The sequence below is a fragment of the Canis aureus genome, chromosome 3, assembly GCF_053574225.1.
Source record: "Canis aureus isolate CA01 chromosome 3, VMU_Caureus_v.1.0, whole genome shotgun sequence".
Lineage (NCBI taxonomy): Eukaryota > Metazoa > Chordata > Mammalia > Carnivora > Canidae > Canis > Canis aureus.
Genome location: NC_135613.1, coordinates 37416103 through 37431574, shown reverse-complemented (window position 1 = coordinate 37431574; position 15472 = coordinate 37416103). Strand labels below are relative to the sequence as shown.

Genomic DNA, 15472 nt, shown 5'->3' with positions numbered 1-15472 from the left:
CTCAAAATTGCTCACTAGATAAAGAGGCAGCCTTGAAAATCTGTAGGACCCAGAGCCTCTGAAGCCAGTTTACTTACTATACAAGTATGAGTAAGACCTGTCCTACATCTTTTCCCTCCTCCCTTCTTACCTTTCACCCTTGATTGGGGCATAGGGTAAGGAAGAGAGGGGATGGGGGCTAGAAATCATATGTAGCTCAGCCAGCCGTGCCCTCTCTTTTCTCCCGTGAGTCTCCATACTAAAATTTCCAGAATTGGGAGTGTCAGATTGGCACTAAATCTTGGTCAGGGTTTGATTTATACCATGGACTGGACATTCTCATTTCTGAACTGAAACTGCGTTTGTGACTTTAAGATCCTGTAGGACTATCTGTTACCTAGGAGTGAGCTGGAAAGTCATGGAGTTTTAACCTAAGGGCAGAGAGAGACTATACTAGACTATACTACTGAATATATTTATATTCTATTCTATTATTTATTTCTTAATTTTTTACTGTGAAAAATTTAAAGAAAGCATGCATGAAGGTGAGGAGACTCCTATAATAAACTCCCATTTACCTCTTACTCAGTTTCAACAACCACAACATTTTACCTATTTTATCTATTAAATAGGAGTAGTGGGAGGGACTCAAGTTTTTATTTTATTTTAAAGACATATTAATTTCTGTGTGTGTGTGTGTGTGTGAGAGAGAGAGAGAGAGAGAAAGAGAAAGAGAAAGAGAAAAAGAGAAAGAGAAAGAGACAGAGAAAGAGAACCTGCACGAATTGGGGGGAGGGACAGAGGGAGAGAGAATCCTCATGCAGATTCCCTGCTGAGGAGCCCAACTCAGGGCTTTCTCTGTGACCCTGAAATCATGCCCTAAGCTGAAATCAAGACTTAAGACTCCTAGAAACTTCTTGTCCTGGGACTCAAGTATTTTGAAGCAAGTCCAAGTATTTTAAAGCCATTATATTATTATACTAACAAATACTTCACTGTATGAAGGATAAGGATTTTGATTTTAACATAACTCATTTTAAAGGGACAGCAGGAAATTTGAAAGTAAGCACATTTCAAATACATCATGAGTCATCGCTGTTAGCACACTCGTATCGATAGTAATGACAGTAACAGGCAAATTACAGGGACCTTAGAGGTCATTAAGTCCTGTCCTCTTATTGAAGGTCAGGGGGGAAGGGACTTTCCTGGAGTTCCTGGAGGCAGCTGTGCAACTGAAATCCAGGCCCACCCTCTCAAGGCACAAGCTTGCTTGCTTGAATCTCACTTGGCTTCCTGATGGCCTCTCCAGCACCCCCCAGGCATCTCCTTTGCATTTCTGTCCTTCAAGCTGAAAATCAAAGAGGAGATTCTTGAATATCAGTTGTGACTTACCAGCAGATTAAGTTGGGAAGTATGCATGGGCAATTATTTGCAACCTGACGTCTTGGAAAGCCCTTGTGTGATGTTACAGGATAAAGTCAAGAGCCAGCAGATCCTCAAGGCATCAAGGTGCTTTGAGGTTAGAGGCTTGACTTCTGAGGAAGAATTTTATTAAGGGCTTTCCTCATGGGCTCTCTCTATGCTCCTCAGGACAGCTAATAGCCTGAGTTCCCTAGCAAGATGAACCTTCTGCCAACCTCTTGGAAGCCACCTTCTCTAAACGGTTGGGAATAGCTTTGCTTTATAAGAAAAGAAAGAAGACTATCTTGACCAAACTATTCTATACCTCTGATCCCCAGCCCCTTAGCTTCTTCTGAGCATAATGGCAACCTCAACTCTTAAATTCACATAATCTCAATCCAATGGAATACATATTGCTTAGAATTGATCCAGCTCATTACATGTTGCCCCTTTAAGTCCACTAGTTCCTGCTTTCATTTTGCCTGATTTTCTGATTTTTGCACTGTACCCACTCCTACATTTGCCCATAGACTTCCATGCTCTTGATCCAGCTCTGCTCTGACAATACAAGTTGCCCTCTTGTCACTATCCTTGTTTTGGTCTTTGGGCCACATTTCATGTTTTCTCCCATTTTTCCAGCTATGGGTGTCATATATCTATGCTTAAAATAATGCATGTCATTATTTTTCCACTAAATCCTATGGAGCCCCATCTACTCTTATTGATAGGAATTTCCTTATTCCTCTTTAGAAGTCTCCCAACCAGTGGTTTTATTGGGAATATCTGGGGCTCTGTCCTGGCTCTAATACTTGCTAATCATGGGAACTTGGGTGAATTACCACTCTCTGACCTTCAGTTTCATCATCCATAAAGTAGCAATATCACCTAACTACCTCACAGAGGGAAGAGTCTATCTATGAAAAGCATTTATTTTTTAAAAATTTTATTTATTTATTTATTTATTTATTTATTTATTTATTTATTTGAGAGAGAATGGGCAAGGGGGGGTCATGAGTGGGGGGAGCTTCAGAAGGAGAGGAAGAAGAAGACTCCCTGCTGAACAGGGAGCCCAACTTAGAGCTTGATTCCAGGACCCTGGGATCATGACCTGAACCAAAGGCAGATGCTTAATGGACTGAGCCACCCAGGCACCCCTGTATGAAAAACTTTTAGAATGGAGACTGGCGCATAGCAAATGGCCGTGTAGGTTATACATACCTGCTCGGCACCTGTGCCCAGTGCGTGACAAGCACACTAGGAAGATTAGTCCTGGAGGGAATTCCAGTTTCTATCACAGGCTGCATTCAAACCAGCCTTTTCCATCAGCCTTCAGGCTATGGTTTGCCCTTGGGTCACATACTCAAATGATCTTTTTTTTTATGGGAACTTCACTTCTGCAACACTTGCTTTGTTGGTTGACCTCATTTGGGAACTAGTTGAGTCCTGGTCTTTGTCTTCTTAGGAGATCCCTTGATCTCAGTAGTTTCACTCACTTTCTCACTGGGGTCAGTGTGTTATCAGGTCACCTTGGGAGGGGAAGGATTTGCCTACAGGGCCTGCTCTAATCTTTTCTTGGAGGGATCCATTCACAGAAGACCCAGTCTAAGTTGTAGTTATATATTTATTGGAGAAATAGCTGGAATTTCCCTTGATTAAATACTAATAATAATGAAGCCGCTGCTGCTGCTGATTTCTTCCTAGGAAGCATTCTGTTATACAGAGTTCCTTACAAGGAGACATATTCTCTGTCCTCAGTTTATTGTCTAGCCAGGAAGCTCAAATATATTCAAAGTTCCTTACAAGAACTCTAGCAATAATGGCTGTAAAAAAGTAGAAAAAGAGTTATTTTAGGTGATTAGTGGCCATGGCTTCATGTAAAAGTGGTATTTAAGCACTTTCTTGAACACATCCAGTAAAAAGGAGGGGCTCATTATCAAGCAGAGTAGCCCAGTTTAATGTTGCCTGGGATTACAGGTGGATATTTCCTATGCTAGTGAATTAAATTTCACATTCCTCATTCTACCTCCTGGGACTATACAGACCAGTGTTAATGCAGAATAATGATTCTGTGGTTAGAGTGGGTCATTAGAAGAATGGAACAATGATAGCAGTGGGGAGGGGTCAGGATGTGGATTTTTCTGAATTTGAAAGAGAGAGTATTCTTCTTGGAACAAAGATAGTTGTAGGAAACATTAAAAGAAAAAAGATATCACACATTTCAAATCCTCTGCAGTTGAAGGGTGCTTAGTGATATTCACTTCTCATTACTCTACTTGTAGTGACTTAAGGTCATAGGATCATTAATTCTCAGTTTGGTAGGGACTTACAAGGTTATGCAATCCAACCATGCAGGATCTGCTCACTCCAGTACAATGATCCCTCTTACAGCATCTCTAGTTGGTGCTTGATTATTCCCACTGATGGGGAGCCATTTACTTAGTTGGAATATTTCAGAAGTGATACAATCGAAAAAATACTGGTCCAAAAATCAGACTTGGGTTCAAATTTACCTTACTAGTTGTATTACTCTGGACAGGCCACATCCTATTGGGTCTTGGATGTCTCATCTGTAAATTGGGGGAAAAATGCTTGCCTCATGGTGTACATATAGATGTGAAATGAGATACCATAAGGAATATTTCTGACCTACTATCTAACATATAGTAGGTACTGAAAAATAATAATTAATGATAGGTAGGTCATAAATGTCAATTTATTCTCTTTTTCCTATGCTAAATATTGCCTTCTATGGCTAAAAAATCAATCACATTAGTGGTGGCATGAAAATGGTTAATTAATAAGGCTAGAAGCATATAAGCAGGAAAGCACAATTTTATTCCTTTTCTATTTTCTAAATTTAATACCTCATGTTATAGCTTTGAAGTCATGGGCATTTATTCCACCAGTGAATGGGGCCTCTGTAGCTGGCCAAAGAACTTTCCCATAATTTAAAAATAAATAAAATGTGAATTTCCCTGGTAGTCTGAAGTACCCTTCATTTTTTTTGGCCATCAGAATATCCTGAGCCTTTTTTAGAATCTCTGAATATTAGAGTTTGGAGGCATCTTAGAGGTTATTATATCATGGCCATTCATTTTATAGATGAAGAAACTGAGGCCCAGAGAGATTGTAACTAGTTCAAGGTCATTCAACTAGTTTATGGTGAAGCTGAGATTTATATGGGTCTTCTTTTCAATGCATATTTACCTACTGTGTGTCAGGCATTAGGGAGGGTATCAGGAATCACACTACTCCTTCATTTAACCATTCAAAAATCAGGTTGTGTGCCTGTGAGATCCTCGAAATAAGATCCTGTATTTCCTAATAAGTTTTTATGGCTTTTGTTTATTCCATAAATATTGCAGCATTTACTGTGTACAAGGCATGTACTAGGCAGTGCTCATGAGATATTTCAGGCTTTTTGGATAAGATTGTAAGAAAGAAGAATCTATCTACTAAACCCATGCTTAACCAGGCTCTAACTTTATCACGGTCACCAAATCCAGAAGAAGGTTCTGCGGGTCTGAAATCCATCAACTGGATAGGCATAGTGACCTGCACTGGGATTTGCAACTGGCTTACTCCAGCTCATAGAACTTCCCTGCCTGTTCTCCAAACTTTCTTCATCTTTCCCTGACTGTGTCTCCCCAAGTAGACTGTGATAGAGGAAGGACTTGGTTTTATTCATCTATGTGACCCCTCCTAAGACCTAGCAGAGCAGATTGCATGCCGTTCTTCCCTCTGCTTTATTTTTCTTACCTCCCTACCTTCCTTCATTCTTCCACTTCTGTAATTTTCCTTTTTCTCTTTTCCCCCTTTCTTCTTTTCCTCTCCCCTTTTTCTATTCCTTCTCTTTCTTACATCTTCTCTTTTGTCTTCCTATCCTAAAAAACACTCAGTGGGCCCCATGCCTTGTACTAAGATTTGCAGAATTCACATTACTTGCCCTTGCAGAACTTACCTAGGCTTGTAGAAGAGACAGCCATGTACATAACAAATTCCAGTGCTATCTGGTGAGTAGTTGATAGATGTTAACACTTGATATGAGAGCACAAAAATGGACTCAAGTCTGTGATGGGGTATGGGGGCAGTCAAAGTTTCTCATAAGATGAAGGATGATCAGTGAGAGTTTGACAGACAAAAAAAAAGTTGGGGGTGTGGTGAGGGAGGGGTGGCCTTGGGCTGATGGCATCATATCAGTAAAACTCATAGTGGCGTGCTCTTTGCAGAGAGCTCCTAATATGCATTATGGCTGGAATCTGAATACCCAATGAACATTTGTTAAATACATCCCTGGTCCTAGAAAGTCCAAGTCAGCTGGTCCCTAGGCCTTTTCTTGTCTGCTGTATCTCTAAGGTCCTGGCCTCTGGCAAAATGCCCATTCTGAGTCCCTGGCTCTGGTGGCCAGTTATTTTATACTAAAAACATTGGTTAAGTGCACATTTTTGAAAGATAACAGAGTAGCCAGAAGTCCATTATTTCAGGCTGGGGATGGAACTGGGGGCTGTGGGAGGGGCAAGGGAGGTGGGGCTTGTTACTAGGCAACCAAGATTTGAGAACTCTGAGCTCTAAGATCTGTAGTCATTAGGGCAGGCTAGATCCCAAGATGCTGATAGCTGGTGAGTAGCCCCAGCTACCTAAGGGAAGCCAGAAAGAGAGAGAGGGAGGGGAAGATAGGAGGGGGGAAAGGGGGGTAGGTAAGGAGAGAGGGAGAGAGAGAAGAGAGAGGAAGGGAATATGAGTGCCTAATTGGGGGATAAAAGCACTTGGAATGGAGGAAAAAGCACAGGCACAGTGAACAGAGTTTTATCTGTGAATTCCACCTATATTCATTCAATAACTGTCATTTTCTGAGCCTTCTGAAAAGTGGCTCAATGAGGCCTACATAAGTATTATTATGGAGAGTAAATAAGGTAAGTGCCAAGCACAGTGCCTGGCTGTTAGCTAGTTGTCCTGTAAATGGGGGTCTTTTAAGTTTTAGCTGAGCAGGTAGGCATGCAGACATTAGCTGTTACTCTCATACGTGGCTGGAGGAGTGGGGAGTAGGAAGCCGCTAAGGAGAATGAGAGACAGACCCAAACTTGGGGGACCTGGTGAATTAAACAAGCTGAGGTATGCATGCCATCAGAATACTGCCAACTACCCATCGGATAATAAGCGAGATGGGGTTTGAAGATGGGAAGCAGGATAGTGGCATGGTTCAATGCTTATTAAACTCTGGGGTTTGAAAAGTGGGGCTCAAGTCCTAACTACCACCTGCCAGCTGTAAGGTGTTAACCTCTCTGAGCATCAGTTTCTTTACCTGGGGGATAATCACCCCACAGAGCAATGATAATTACATGTAATGTCCCTGCAAAGCAGTTAGCCAGATATTCGAAACGGAGAAGGCAGCAGCCCTGAGGAGGGCAAGAGCTCCACCTGCGTTGGGCTCCGACTTCTGAGCTACTCAGAGAGCCTCATATACCCTCCTCTACCAGCCCCAGCTGGAGGGGCTGCCAAGGCCCATGAGCACCCAGAGCAGGGAAGGTGGCTGCCACCCACTGAGCCCTGGTTCAGGTCTGCTCTATGCTCTCCCTTCTCAAACCTCCATGCCTTCCACCCCCGATCACCCTGACAGGTAGGCAGCTTAATCCCAGTTGCTGAGGTGGAGACGTAGGCAAGGGGAGATTTGGTGACTTGTCTGAGATTGCAGCAGGATTTAAGTGCAGGTCCACCTGGTTCTAGGGCTGAGTTCCTCAATCACCCTCCTTCAAATGTGCCACAGGACAGGAAGATGGTGGGGCCCATGCAGCCAGAGGCTGACTTTGGAAAGAGCCTCTTGCTGAGAACTTCTAGCCTCCACCCTCCAGCACTTGGGTTTTCAGTTTTCTGGGGTAAAGTTCTGCCAGGGCACAGGTGGCCATCCTATTTGGCAGAAAACAGAGTGACTGACTTCCAACACGGATGCTTGAGCAGCCTATGCCTAATTGCACAGCTCTTGTGCTGATGAGACATTCATCATGGGCTTTTTTGCCAAAGTGATATCCAGGTGTCATTCTGGGTACTCATTGATCAAGAATTCCCAAAGTGATAATGGGATTCAAAAAGCCATCCTGGTGCTGGAATGGACAAGCAGGGGATGAGGTAGTGGAGCGGGGGCAGGCTTTGGTGTGGGGACAGATCTATCTCCTGTTCTGGTGCTGCCATGACTGTGCTGCTGTGACCATGGGAAGTGAGTCAATCCTTAGAATTCTCAGTTACCTTATCTATGAATAAGAGATAATAATATGCACACTCAGGTGTGCCTTGAAGATCAGCCTTTGCTGGAAAGTGCCTAGTGCAGAGCCTGACCCATAATAGGTCTGAGTAACGGTGGGTACCAGCTGTCATTTATTGTACATCAAAGATTTTTTATCTTAAGCTCTGTGAGGGCAGGAACTGCATCTGCTTTGTGGTTATGTTCTCAGTTCCCAGTACTGTGCCTGGCACAAAGTAAATATTTGGGATGAATAGAGGACTGAGAAATATTTTACAGTTAGGGCTGATGGAACATGGTGGCTGGGTGACTAATAACACAGGCAATAAAGATGAGACAAGGAGTTGAGTTTGAGTGGCTCAAGGTGATGGTGCCACTTGAGAAGTGGGGAATGCAAGAGGAGAAGCAGACCTAGAGATGGTCAGTTCTGAAGATGTTGAATTGGAGGTGCCTGTAGGACCTCAAGAAGGATTTGATGAATGGTTACATGAAGATGTACATTTGGGGCTCAGCAGGATGGAAAGGGGCAGTAATGTAGCCTTAATGTTGGGAAATCATATTTGCATCACCATGAGCTGCACATAGGCTATATCCAGCACACAGGCTGTATCTAGCCCTCTGCCTGTATTTGCAGACCATGTTTTATTGGAACACAGCCATACCCATTCACTTATGTATTGTTATGGCTGTTTTCATGTTCCAAGGGCAGACTAGCTATTTCAAGAACTGTAGGACTGGCAAAGCCTAAAATACTTACTTTTTTGGCCCTTTACAGGAAAAAAAAATGTGGACCTCTGACTTAAATGATAAAGGTCTATATTACCTCATTAGATGACAAGACTCAAGGTCAGGTTGGTTCCCTGGCTCAAGGATGTGATAGGAATCCAGCGTCTTTCCACCTCACTGGACTCAGTGTCCATTGTCCACCTAACACTCCACCCTTCATAGGTTGGCTTTGCCTTAGGCTGTTTCCCTTCATCTGTGGCAGGGTAGCAGCAGCAATTCTCTACCTCATATCTTGATGTAACACATCCTGATGCTGAAAAGGGGCTGCACCTCTGTCTGTGTCTTTCTTGCAGAAGTCCCCAATTTCTCCTTGATGTCCCTTGCCCCTGGGATTTAAGCTCAGACCTGTTTACTTGCAAGGGAAGTGGGAGTAACAGGCTGGCTTAGTCCAGTGATTCTCGACGCTGCCACACATTAGAACAAACTCTGAGGCTTTTAGAAAAAGAGTCTGAAGCAAGCTGGGATATTGGATTTCCAGGGAGCATCATGGGTGATTTTGGTGCAGCAAGACAGAGTAAACACTGAGTAGATAGATCATCTTGGGGAAGAACAGATGTGGGGAACATAAACATCATAACCAATACAGTCTCCTTAGAGGAGTTAATAGAAGCCAGAGAGGCTGGGTCCCTGTTTAGGACATGTTTGTCGGGGATGTCTGTGATAGCTGGGCTGGACTAGACAAGATGTTTGTCCAGTTAAGGCCAAAGGCAGCATCATCAGAAGTACAAATTGTGACCAAGGATTAAAGCCAGACTTCGGAGCCAAGAGTTAAGTGTCAGGCCTGGGGGGGAGGGGTGCAAAATGGAAATAGGAATTAGGAAAATGAGCCAAGAGCTTGAATACATAGGGAGGAAGGAAGTGGGATGGGGTGGATGGTTCACAGAGATGTGAACAACAGGGGTGCCCGGGGCCAGTTGTGATGCAGGATGGGCTCTGAAGAGGAAAGATAGTTGCTCCACAGGGTCAAAGGAACAGTGTTGGACCAGAAGGACCAAGACACATGTCTCTGTCTCAGGCTCGTGGGCTCCATCTGGCACTGGTCATTTCCGCATAGCGGAAGCCAAGGCTACTGATGGGCAGCTGCCTCCCTGCTCCCTCTTCCTGGACTCAGGCTCTCTTAATGGATTCACAAAAGGAGCCTGCCATCTTGCTAATTAAAAAGCATTACATTCAGAGTAGACTTATGAAGGCCAAGCTTAGTGCAGGTCCTGGGCAACTGCCATAAAGCACCTGAAGCTACTGTCCAGTGACCACTACTTCCCAGTGCCATGTCCCCTCCTTTCTTCTTCTCCTGCCTTTTTTTTTTTTTTGGTCCGTTTCTTTCTTTCTTGGGGCCCAGGCCTCACCCTGCCAGCCTCTGTGTTCATCATCCCTCTGCCAGTCAAGTAACCCATTCCCTGACATCACTCAGTTATTTAATAGCCATTTTAAAACATCCATCAGTTGCCTATAACCCTCATGATCTACTCCTGAGGCACCGAGAGGAAAATCTCTGAATTTTCCGCCAAGAGACTCTCCCATGGGGTGGATGGAGGTAGATTCATCAATAAGCAATCATTTATGGGGACAGGAGACTGTCACAGTGCACTATTTCAAGTATTGTAACCAAGCAGTGGGCCGGAAGACCCAGGGCCCCAGAGCCACATCTGTGTCTGCCATCTTTGTTTGGCACAGGGCAAACCACCCAATGTCATGAATGCAACCTCCCTACCTGCTAAAACAGCAGGGCGATGGCTGCTCCTGCTTAGACTCCCCCAGAGTGACCCCCAGCAGATTGACATCCACTGCGAGTGAGTGTTTTTACAAATTCGTGTAATTACACAAAGACAGAAATATTTTAAGTATTTTATTCCATTTCCTCTTCCTGGGTAGAAGCAAACTTATAATAACCTTTATCCAATTTCGAAGCTCAAATTGTCCTTTTATCTAACACAATAGGCTAGAAATAATCTGAAACTCAAGTGAGGTAGAAACGTGTTCAAAACCTGGTTTTCCGTTCCTTGTCCCATGTCTTTCAGCGAATTATTTGACTTATCTGAGCTTCAATTTCCCTGCTGGAGTAGCAGCAACACAATCACATTCACTTGCATGGCTGTTATGAGAAATAAATGAGGTTATAAATATCTAGCATTTATTATGTCTGGAGCCCTGGCACACACTGACCATTAAGGAAATGATAGCTGTTATTCTTATTACTATTAATTTTGTTATTATCAATGTTGTGCTGGTATATTTTTATATGTGACTTCTCATATAAAAAACAAAAGAAGAGGAGGAGGACAAGGGGGAAAGAAAAAGCACAATTTGCACATTAGTTCATTTCCATGGTATAGCACCTCCCCCAGGGCTGATTTCAAGTTAATGTGACATCACTGAATGAAAACTTAGGAACTGATGTGCACAATTGAGCCAAGGTCGATTCTTTTGAGCTGATGTGAGCTGGCTCTGGCACACCACTGACTGTTACTCATGTTATTCATATGAATTGGGGGCAATGGGACAGAAGCAGGGAGCAACTATTGAGTTGGAAACAACCATACAGATGTATGGGAAGGAGTCTTTGCCTGATTCTGTGTGACATCTACTGTCTGGTAGATCCTTTGCTAGGAAGATCACTTGTGTCTTAGTTAAAGAATCAATACATGTGTACAGGGTTGTTTTTATGAAAAGAAGCCCAGGAAAAAAAAAAAAAAGAAAAAAACAACTCCACTCTCTATAGAGTATGTGGCTCAGGCTAGCACTGATACGGTCTTCTGAAAGAGCCTGGATTTCCCGTTTAAGCATCCCATTTAGCATCCCACCATGTCTCTACACCTGGAATTCTGTTTGCTTTTCTGGGGTAAAATTAAAATGCTAATCATGCTACTTTAGATCACATGGGAGTTTTCACACTCATTTTATTATTTGGTCCTCATGGCAGGATATTGTTTGCTCCATTTTACAGTAAAGGAAATGGGACTTCTCTTTGGGCAAGTTAGCAAAAACTGCTATAACAAATGACTCTAAAAACCCAATGGCTAAACACTACAAAAGTTTATTCTTCACATCAGTCTGAAGTGGGTTGGGGGACTCTCCTCTGAGGGATGACTCAGGGCCAAAACCCAGCCATGTGGCCCCCTATATCTAAGAAAATTTGGAGATGTACTAAGGAAGAGGAGCATCTAGTCATACACTCTAGAGGCTCCAAGGTAAGACGGGCTAGGTAGACACTGGCATGTGGGATGCACTCCTCTTCTAGGCCTGGCTCTAAACCTTCTCAAGCAATCTGCAACACCTTCTCTTTTCCCAACCATTGGTGGGCCAGACTGGGGGGGACCCAGTGGAGGACTCTGAAGAAGCCCCCAGAATGGCAGAGACACAGGGTGGAGGAGTCTAAGTCCCTGAGTTACCCCACGGAGTAGAATCTTCCAGCACACTTCAGACTGTGATATGAGAAATAAACTTGTGTTGAGCCACTGAAATTTGAGGGTTATTTGTTTCCACAGCTATATTAATTACCCTGGTTATTTCTGAGTAGGCCCAGAACCCAGATATGGTGCTTCCTAATCCCCTGTATTTCCGTTATTAGAATCACATTGTGTTTTCATTGTCTTCTGACTGGTCAGTCGTCCTCACACCAGAATGTAAGCTCCCTGGAGTCAGAAAGTGTCTGTGACTCATCTCTGTACCTTATGGTCCCTGTACAAGGCTCAGAGAACATTTGTTAAATATGTAAACATGCAACCATATATTTGTTAATAAAACTTTTGCTCAATAAAACATTTTTGGGAGGAGATAAAGAAGAAGGAGATGAAATAAGAAATAAATTATTGTTTGGTTAATTAGCTTAAATATTTATGTTCTAAAGGCAGAAGAGAGAAGAGATCAGAAAAAAAAAAAAACAGTTCATTCAATAGACTTACACAAGGGTAGAAAGATCTGAGTTTGCATCTTGAACATCACTAAACTAGCTGTGTGACCTTTAGCAAATTACCTAACCACTCCGTGCCTCAGCTTCCTCACAAAATGAGGATGATAATGGCTAACTCAAAGACTCATGATGGGGCAGCCTGAGTGGCTCAGTGGTTTAGCACTGCTTTCAGCCCATGGTGCGATCCTGGAGACCTGGGATTGAGTCCCATGTCAGGCTCCCTGCATGGAGCCTGCTTCTCCCTCTCCCTCTGCCTGTGTCTGTGCTTCTTTCTCTCTGTATGTCTCTCAAGAATAAATAAATAAAATCTTTAAAAAAAAAAAGACTCATGATGTAAAAATTAAATGAGATGATGTTGGGCCTTGATTTTAAAAGACTCTTTCCATATCTGACTGTTTCACTTATAAAGTACAGAATAAACGCTGTTCCAGGCTAATGTGAGAGCACTTATTTACCACCAGGGATCAGTCTAACTTGGCAGAGATTGCTTTCCCTTTTCCCTTTTGCACTCCTCCTCAGAGACCAGGAAAGCAGATGCACGGTGGGCCAGGCCTACAGATGATCAAAAGGTCGAATTTTACACTGAATGTGAGAGGCCAGGGAGACTTCTCACGAGTGTGATATCTAACATGTGGGTAGGACCCTTCACCTCTGTGAGCCACCTTATGTTTAAAAATTGAGATACCTCTACCTTACGAGAATAAAATGGGAAGGGAATTTGCAAGAAAGTATCTAAACATCTGGATTGTAGATAGTTTTCATTATCTTGTGTCTGTGTCTATCAGTTGGGAGTGGCTGCCCGGAAAAGCCTTGTGGAGTATGATTTTGAGGTTTATACTTCCCAGGATAGTGTGGGGTGGAGGAAGGAGTATTGATCGATTAGGGATGTCTGTGATGGGCGTGCAGGGGGCATGGAAGCTCTGCAGGGCTAGAGCCTGACAGAGCATCAGTAAATGTCAGTTGAGTTCAGTGGAATTTGAACACAGTCATTGTGACTCTCAATTTTTAAGCAAATAATTGAAGTGGAATATAAAGAAACTGAAATGGGATATGAGGAAATTAACATGGAAATCACATTGCAGGCACTTGACAAAACTAATTAAACTGGGAAATGCAGCTAGATTTTTTTGGTGCATAAACATTCTTCTTCTCTTGCAACAAGGGGGTAAAACCGACAAGTGTTCAAATTACACTTTTATGTGTGTGTTCTTCCAAGCATGCGTGGTGCTTTGAAGAAGGTTCTGTTGTGTTTGTAGCAAGAGACTCTGTAATTGCTCTGAGAATTCCTGGAATTTTTCAGATATGTGTATTTTTTCCTGAGTGAAGACAAAGCAAAATGCTACTTTCTGTAATAAAAGACTATGGTGATTTTCTCAATCAAGTGTGTGGCCTTGAGCCTTGGTGTTTTCATCCCTAAGCTGGGAATAATCCTGCCTATGTTATGGAATTGTGATGAGGAGCAGATGAGAGGATGGATATGATGGTGCTTATGAACAATTTAGGACTGTTCACACATTCTGAATAAGCCTTATGAACAGAGTACTGCCATGGGGACATGCGTCAGACTGCCAAAGCTAAAAATCCCAGGTCTGCCACTGACTTGCTGTGTGAACTGGAGCAGTTCTCTTCACCTCTCTCTGCCTGTTTCCTTACCTGGAAAATGAAGAGTTGGTATAAAAATCACAAGAATCCGTAAATACCAAACACTTAACACAATGCCTGGCACATAGTAAGTGCCCAACAAAGTCTAGCAATCATCATCATTATTAAATATGAGGAATTATGACTTAATTCAATAAATTTTGGGGTTTCTTGGAAATATCACGTGCTATTCTGGGTGCAATTGCAGTGTCAAAGACAAGTAGAATATACTTTTAACACCCAGGGCATTTATTTATTTTAATTTTTTTTATTGGAGTTCAATTTGCCAACATTTAGCATAACACCCAGTGCTCATCCTGCCAAGTGCCCCCTTCAGTGCACCCAGGGCGTTTATATCATAGTTGTGGGAAGCACAGAACAAGTATTCAAAGAACTATCTTAAGGAAAATTTTCTAATTCTTCCTCTGAAACAGAAACAATATCTTATATTATCAAAAAGTCTTCACATGCATTGTCTCATTTTATGCTCCCAACAAGTCTATATCCTTTGAACAATTGCATACCTATAAAATGGGGAGGCTGAATCCCAATGATGCGCAATTCCAAGCAAGCCATACCCTGCACAATGCCTGTGTTTTAGCATTCCCCTGACAGTATGCAGTGTATAGCATAAATGAAGTCGGAACATTGCTTGCTGTTTAGTTGGACACTCCTGAAATGTTCAGCGGCATACAGATTGAGAGCCACCATCAATTTAAATGGCAAGTGTGAGGAAATAGCAAGATATTGGAAAAAGCACTAGATTTAGAATAACTCTGTTCTTCTACTTTCTAGGCCTATGTTTTTGGATTTAGGTGGTCAAATTCTTGGGATCTCAGTTTCCTCAATTGTAAAGTAGGATCAAGCTATCACAATTGTTCTGGAGTTTCAATGAGAACATTTTTTTTAAAGATTTTATTCATTTATTCATGAGAGACGCAGAGAGAGAGAGGGAGAGAGAGAGGCAGAGGGAGAAGTAGGCTCCATGCAGGGAGCCTGATGCAGGACTCATCCTGGGACTCCAGGATCACGCCCTGGGCCGAAGGCAGGCGCTAAACTGCTGAGCCACCCAGGGATCCCCCAATGAGAATATTTTTTGTGTATCTCCCCTTAGTGTGTATGCATAGTTTCTGAGATATGTGTGGATAAATAAATATATAGTGAGTGTTTTAAAACTGTTTGCATTAATTAATTGTCCTGCTATGTAATTGGCCCATAATGCTTAATGTGACTAACCCTTCTGGTTGTGAGTCTTTCACAATGTAATGTGAAATGTAAATCAGCAAGCACCACAACACAGCTGCTCAGGGCTGTTGAATAGGTGAGCTCAAGAACTGGGACTTGAACTCAGGCCTTCTGATCCCAGAAGTCATGCTGAGATTTGAATATATTCAACAAGGGGTTTGTTTTTAGCTACATTGATACATCTCAGATTGGTATAAAACTAAGCATTCTCTAAGTTTATTTCCTACAAGTGCAAGATGGAACCCGTTTTTCCCCACATTTTTTAATGCAAAATG

At 42.6% G+C, this 15472-nt stretch overlaps 1 protein-coding gene across 17 annotated transcripts in view; it reads left to right on the top strand.

The window, feature by feature from the left end:
• DAB1 (DAB adaptor protein 1) overlaps window positions 1-15472 on the top strand; it is a 1166965-nt gene that overhangs the window by 254255 nt on the left and 897238 nt on the right. For 4 of the 17 annotated variants that reach the window (XM_077891941.1, XM_077891940.1, XM_077891936.1 and 1 more), the window contains exon 1: window positions 5953-5999. The exons of the other annotated variants lie outside the window; for them this stretch is intronic. The gene's annotated coding sequence lies outside the window, so the exon portion shown is untranslated. Of the gene's footprint in view, window positions 1-5952; window positions 6000-15472 lie in introns of those variants that run through there. 17 annotated transcript variants of the gene reach the window in all.